At 43.0% G+C, this 7,435-nt stretch overlaps 1 protein-coding gene across 1 annotated transcript in view; it reads right to left on the reverse strand.

Moving 5' to 3' along the window:
- Positions 1-4,355, reverse strand: part of LOC110512935 (homeodomain-interacting protein kinase 3-like) — an 89,582-nt gene extending 85,227 nt beyond the window's left edge. The window contains exon 1 of the mRNA XM_036981296.1: positions 3,980-4,355. The gene's annotated coding sequence lies outside the window, so the exon portion shown is untranslated. The remainder of the gene's footprint in view (positions 1-3,979) is intronic.
- Positions 4,356-7,435: the final 3,080 nt, after the last annotated feature.

Below are 7,435 nucleotides of genomic sequence, written 5' to 3' on the forward strand. Positions count from 1 at the left end.
CATTACAGCCGTATTCTAAAATGGATTACATTTCATTTTCCCCCTCAATCTACCTACACACAGCACCCCATAATGACAAAGCAAAATGTTTATTTGTTGTGCTAATTTACTAAAAATAAAAAACAGAAATACCTTATTTACATGGGTATGGCATCCTGTTTCCATTGATCATCCTTGAGATGTTTCTACAACTTGGAGTCCATCTGTGGTAAAGTCAATTGATTGGACATGATTTGGGAAGGCAGACCCCTGTCTATATAAAAAGGACCCAGAGATGACGGTGCATGTCAAAGCAAAAACCAAACCATGAGGTCAAAGGAATTGTCTGTAGAGCTCAGAGACAGGATTGTGACTGTCTCGGAGATCTGGGGAAGGGTACCTAAAAAAATGTATGCAGCATTGAAGGTCCCCAAGAACACAGTGGCCTCCATCATTCTTAACTGGAAGAAGTTTGGAACCACCAAGACTCTTCTTAGAGCTGGCAACCCAGGGAGAAGGGCTTTGGTAAGGGAGGTCACAAGAACCCGATGGTCACTCTGACCAAACTTGTAGTGTCATACCCAACAAGACTTGAGGCTGTAATCGCTGCCAAAGGCACTTCAACAAAGTACTGATTAAAGGGTCTGAATACTTAAATGTGATATTTCAGTCATTTATTTATTATTGCAAAAAATTCAAAAAAAATGGTTCTTGCCTTGTCATTATGGAGCATTGTGTGTAGCTCTGAAGGGGAAAAAACAATTTAATCAATTTTAGAATAAGGCTGTAACATAACAAAATGTGGAAAAAGTCAAGGGGTCTGAAAACACTTTAACTATCTATCCATCCATAATATGTATAGGCCTATATATTATATTCCGGGCTCTGACATTTCTCATTCTGATATTTCTTAATTTTTCTGGATTGTGTGTGTATTGTTTATTTTTATTGCTAGGTATTACTGCACTGTTGGAGCTAAAAACAAGCATTGGACTGCGATAACATCTGCAAATCTGCGTACGCGACCAATAAACGTTGATTTGAAGACACAGGCTGCCCTGTGTCCACACCATGTGTCTACTTCCTTAAGCCACTGTTTGACTTCATACCAGAATGAGCTCAGGGTAAAAAAAACAACAGCCTTCATGCATTAATGCCCAAGGGGGGGATAGAGGGGCGGGGTTGAACAAGCACACTCAACGCAAGATCCCGAGTACCACAACTTAATCAAGTATGCTGCTTCAAATCAGGAGACCACGAGATGGTGAGCAAGGCATCATCCCCTTCTCACTCTCCCGATAGTTGTGCATCCACTCCTGCACTGCTTTCAGATTAATAAAATAAATAAACATCTGATTTTGACTTATTGGGGGGCACGCAGTAGGTGGTAGAGTAAGTATGTGTCAGCAGGGCTTATAGCAACGGCTAATGTTGCTAAACACGCTAATCACCTTAAATGATTAATCTGGGTATTCATTAGCTCTTGTTGTTGCATGAAATAGCACATTGTGAGAACACTTCACTCAGAGACAAGAAGACTGTTCGGGCACCCTGTCCAAACTCTCAAGCTATCACTCTCCCCAGAAAAGGTTGGCTGGCTCAAACCATGCCAAGGGCATTCAGCATCCACCCAATGCCTCTTACACTACCAAAAGGCCTGGGTTTAGTGCCTTCATTAGTTTCTCTCTTAGCACAAATAATGTGCTGGCAAGGAAGTCACAGGACAGAGCCCCTTCAACCGAGATGTTTGTGTTTTTACAAGGGGAGGGGTGGTGAGTTTAAACGTCAGACTGAGGCAAGAACAGATAAAGATGTCCGACTGGCAGGATCAATGTAAAGTAGGCAGAAGAATGCTAGGCCATGAAGCAAGAATGGTCATTGAAGTGGTCATTTTTCAGAATGTGTGTCAACACAGGATCAAGGAACGTCTATCAGGATGTTTTTCGGGGAAGAGGGTTGGTTGTTTTGAAGGTGGCATAGAGCCGGGTACAGGAGAGGGTTGGTTGTTTTGAAGGTGGCATAGAGCCGGGTACAGGAGTGGGTTGGTTGTTTTGAAGGTGACATAGAGCCGGGTACAGGAGTGGGTTGGTTGTTTTGAAGGCGGCATAGAGCCGGGTACAGGAGTGGGTTGGTTGTTTTGAAGGTGACATAGAGCCGGGTACAGGAGTGGGTTGGTTGTTTTGAAGGCGGCATAGAGCCGGGTACAGGAGAGGGTTGGTTGTTTTGAAGGTGGCATAGAGCCGGGTACAGGAGTGGGTTGGTTGTTTTGAAGGTGGCATAGAGCCGGGTACAGGAGAGGGTTGGTTGTTTTGAAGATGACATAGAGCCGGGTACAGGAGTGGGTTGGTTGTTTTGAAGGTGGCATAGAGCCGGGTACAGGAGTGGGTTGGTTGTTTTGAAGGTGGCATAGAGCCGGGTACAGGAGAGGGTTGGTTGTTTTGAAGGCGGCATAGAGCCGGGTACAGGAGTGGGTTGGTTGTTTTGAAGGTGGCATAGAGCCGGGTACAGGAGTGGGTTGGTTGTTTTGAAGATGGCATAGAGCCGGGTACAGGAGTGGGTTGGTTGTTTTGAAGGTGGCATAGAGCCGGGTACAGGAGTGGGTTGGTTGTTTTGAAGACGACATAGAGCCGGGTACAGGAGAGGGTTGGTTGTTTTGAAGGCGGCATAGAGCCGGGTACAGGAGTGGGTTGGTTGTTTTGAAGGTGGCATAGAGCCGGGTACAGGAGTGGGTTGGTTGTTTTGAAGGTGGCATAGAGCCGGGTACAGGAGAGGGTTGGTTGTTTTGAAGGTGGCATAGAGCCGGGTACAGGAGTGGGTTGGTTGTTTTGAAGGTGGCATAGAGCCGGGTACAGGAGTGGGTTGGTTGTTTTGAAGATGGCATAGAGCCGGGTACAGGAGTGGGTTGGTTGTTTTGAAGATGACATAGAGCCGGGTACAGGAGAGGGTTGGTTGTTTTGAAGGTGACATAGAGCCGGGTACAGGAGTGGGTTGGTTGTTTTGAAGGCGGCATAGAGCCGGGTACAGGAGAGGGTTGGTTGTTTTGAAGATGACATAGAGCCGGGTACAGGAGTGGGTTGGTTGTTTTGAAGGTGACATAGAGCCGGGTACAGGAGAGGGTTGGTTGTTTTGAAGGTGGCATAGAGCCGGGTACAGGAGAGGGTTGGTTGTTTTGAAGGTGGCATAGAGCCACAGTAGAGTAGAGGGTACAGTAGAGGGTTGGAGGAGGGGGAACAAACTGAGTGAGGAAATAACTACAATTTACCATGTATGCTAATCCCACACACATCTATTTCAACCTCGGATTTTCCCAGTGACAGTGAATATAAATTGGTCCCTGATCTGCTCTGTTCTTAAATGGCAGACGTGACGATACCCTGTTGACTACTTCTGCATGAGATAATTCCGTGCTTGGAAACAGCAAAAGGCTGGTGACGTTAATGAGGGGGTTGCTGTGGGTGAAACTAGATAGCTGACTGTCTGAAACCAACTGGCTGTATTAGAAAAACACCTTGAAGATGCATTGTTAGCCTAATCTCACACAGAGAGACAGACCTGTTTAAATAACACCTGACGTGATTTAACTAGCTAGCTACTACGGTATTCAAATGACATGTAAACGTTACAGGTATTGCCAAATGGTGAACTTGTCAATATTCTGACAAGTATTGGAGCTATAGGCTAATTTTACATTGATGAACATGTCAACACTTACTTGCTAGCCAACAGTTAACTAGTACCGTTGGATCGGCTTCCTGTCGACAAACTTCTAAATAGATACCGTAGCTAACCAAAAAAAGCACTACCTATAACAGACAAATCAAATTCACAGCGTACACCAGAAATACAACCTACTATAGCTTCCTAGCTGGCTTGCCTTCATTTTTTTATATAGCTAACGGTAGATACAACTAATAATTGTAATGATAAAAATGTGCCACATCTTTTTGCTACATGTTTATCCTTCCAAATAACATCAAAGACAATAGAACTGACTGCTTACCTTCTTATAGAGTACCAATACGTAGAATCCAGGGCTTCTCTGAACATGTTGTGGACTTAGCTATATACCCATACCATGCAGAGTTTGCCTGCACTGCTGCCATCTTGTCCTGGACAACAGGAGGGGAGACCTCGCTCTCGACAACACCCCCATCTCCCACATTTTAAACTTCAAATAACTTGAGCATATAAAGGTTCAATGACACCAATTTAACCCAGGATGTAACTATGCAGTTCAAGTTATTCTCTTGCCTCTTTGGGCGAGAAAGCCCATCTCTGAAAGGGCGTACGTTAGCCCTATTTCCCGAAAGATCTTCCCGTTCTGTCTGTCTCCAACACGTCCCTCTGCTCTGTCTAGCCCAGGCTGTGTGAAAATGTTTCTGAGTTGATGGCATTGAGCTAGACTAGACGAATCGATAGTCGAGCTGCGCGCGCCCAATGAAAAGCGCGTTCACAATGTGGCAGCTGTCAACATGTATATAATGGGCAACAGGGCCACTCATGCGTAGGATTTAGAGATGCAGTGGTCAAGACAAAAATATTTTCTTCCCAAAATAACATTAGATTCTTATTCTCATAAACTGTTTTATCATTCAAATGAATGGCAGACGAAATTGCAATGTAGGTGCCTGTTTATAGTAATATACTTCAAGACAAGTAATACAGAAACGTCATTAAATTCAAAATTGTCCATACTGATATGCGTTCAAAGATTATACATACCGAAGAAAAATATTTCCGAAGCTTGTCTAAAGGTGTTTCATAATATTTATAATATTCCAATGGGACTATTAGTCACTTGTTCTCCAAATCCATTCTCATGTTTGTTCAGTACAGTTGTGAATGTTTGGCTGATTTCTATATAGGTTTATAACTGTGACATATTATAGAGATGTTCATACTTTTTTGTATTTCTAAATTCCAGCAAAATGTTGACACTTATTTTTTTTAAATAAAACTTCTCCATTAAAGCAATAACTCAAGAGGAAATTGTTGTGTAAAATAATGTGTGTTATCTTCTTCGGGTCATACTGTACAATAATCCACAAATGTGTTGATGGTCACCAACTGTATCTTCCTCCAAGGTAGTCATTGGAGGAGGGATCATTGATATGCAAGTTACCAAGGAAACTGCCTTCTTCTTTCTCAAAAGGTCCTTCTATAGAACATGTTGTTGTCGATGGTTCCTGATTTGGAATTCAGTGTAAATAATGGAAACTGCTAAAATGAGTTACATTGACAAATATCAATGGTAACCACAGTGATCAACTTGGCAGCACGTGAGGCACTGCAGGGAAAGAAAGGTTTCAGGGGTTGGAAATACTCTGAAATGGTATTCTCTCCTAAAGAAACATGTGGGCTTGCAATTGGGCTTGTTTTGGACATGGTCTCAGGGAACAAAACAAAATAAAGCTTGAAGCCCACTCTTTCTGCATGATGTCATTGACATCAACTCAACGTATCTCCTCATACACCACTGCAGATACACCAATGAAAGGCAAAGACATAAATGTACAAACATCTGACATGCTGCCTCACAATAACCCTACAGTATAGGAACATGGACAATATGATTGCCATAGCAACTGTTCATGTTTGTCTCAGACATCTTGCTCTGTCCAGCTGTCAGGAACTGCATGAAGCATAAAAAGCCATTCACAAAACTTAAGATTCTGCAGATTCCCTATTTCAATCGGTGACGTCACTTGCTGTCACTTGCTCTGAGACCTTGAAGTAGTGGTTCACCTTGCTCTGCAAGGGCCGCGGTTAAACTGTTACACTAGCCCTAAAAGTGTATTCTACAGTTTCTTCAGAAATTCAGAACATTCATGTCAACCACGCAGTCATAATGCAGAGTTCCACAAAGACCACCCAAAGCAGTTATTAGAAATGTTCTGAAGACAAAGTGGAATCTTGCAGATATTTTTTTTCTTCTTCCTGAGAGCGACAAGCAAATACACAGCACATCCACAAACAGCCTGGAGGCACCAGCCTGACAAAGAGAGTCCTCACTGTCTGAGGTGGCCAACTGGGGTTCAACTGCAACCTAATCCAACAAGAGGCAACTGTCAATCCCAGCCCCCATCTCTGGCAGTGACAGCTCCTGTCCCTGCCTCCAGCCCCACCGTTGGGGACAAACCAAACTCTAGGCCTGGCTTGGCTCAGCCAGTGGCCTCAGCTGGTAAAGGCAACAGGTGTGAGAGGAGGGTTGTAGGGTTCCCCTCTCGCTGCCCTGTAAGCCCTTGCATCTGTCTGTTCAGCGGCTTTAGCTCCCCAGTCTTTGCAGGGAATTTGGACATATTTTTTCACTGTAGCACCACACTAACAAACCTAAGGGCCGAAAAATAGCACCCAATTCAATTCCTTATATAGCCTACATAAATGTATTATATAGCCTACATTCCTTTCTGAATTTGAAATTAATTCAATAAGTAATCATCTAGTTTTTCAAAAGTATCTGTAATCTGAATACAATATGTTTGCTGGTAACAAAACTGATTAGTTACAGTTTTCTGTAATAGGTTTAAACTGATTATGTAATCAGTCACTACCCAACCTTGCCAAGATAAAATATCAAAGGCAAATAAATGTTAATTTTAAAGAAAAGGTAAATCTGCAGAGACCTGGATTGAGTGGGAAGTCTGTACCATAATGGCCTGACCAGCTGTTTGGTGTAGGTCTATGTTGTGTATTGGCCTAAAAAAAAAGGGTCTCCTTCACATATACTATCTTGCAGTTGACATGGCCGTTAAACGTGAAGTCGTCTCACACCCTGTTGTTACCCTATGGACCTGCTCTCGTTAATCATTCCTAAAGTGAGCATTGCAATGCCTGCAGTGAGTGCAAATTACAGCAGATAATGTTTTTTTATTACTATTATAGCAGAACGTGTACGGATGATGAGCTCTGTGCTCGGTTGATATGGTCTGTTTATTTAGTCATAGTGTTGATGTGCATTCTGTCCCCCTCTGCTGTCTTAAAAATATATTACATTAAAAAAAAAAAGAGCTGACGCACACCCAGAATAACAGTTTGTGTGATGCTAACTGCGAATAAACTATAAACTATCAAAATAAAGAAAGTCACACATTCCATGTATAATATCCAAGCAATTTAATGGGTATTTCAGGCACAGTGATGCCGAATCGTTGGTAAATACCCATTAAATTGCTGGGAGATTATACATGGAGTGTGCGACTTTCTTTGTCTTGATAGTTTATAGTTTATTCGCCGTTTGTCAGCACCTCCACATAAACTATTATTCTGGGTGTGCGTCAGCTCATGTTTTTTTTATATTGTAATGAAACAGCAGGGAGCAGGTCTCGAACCCTAGACCATGCAATAGCATGCTCATGCGGCAGAGTCGATCTCCGCGTTTATAAACCCAGGGTCGTAACACTACTCCCTCCTTTCAAAGAGCGCGTCCTCGCGCTAGCTTGCGACTCTACGTCTTACA

Source organism: Oncorhynchus mykiss, chromosome 6, assembly GCF_013265735.2.
Source record: "Oncorhynchus mykiss isolate Arlee chromosome 6, USDA_OmykA_1.1, whole genome shotgun sequence".
Classification (NCBI taxonomy): domain Eukaryota; kingdom Metazoa; phylum Chordata; class Actinopteri; order Salmoniformes; family Salmonidae; genus Oncorhynchus; species Oncorhynchus mykiss.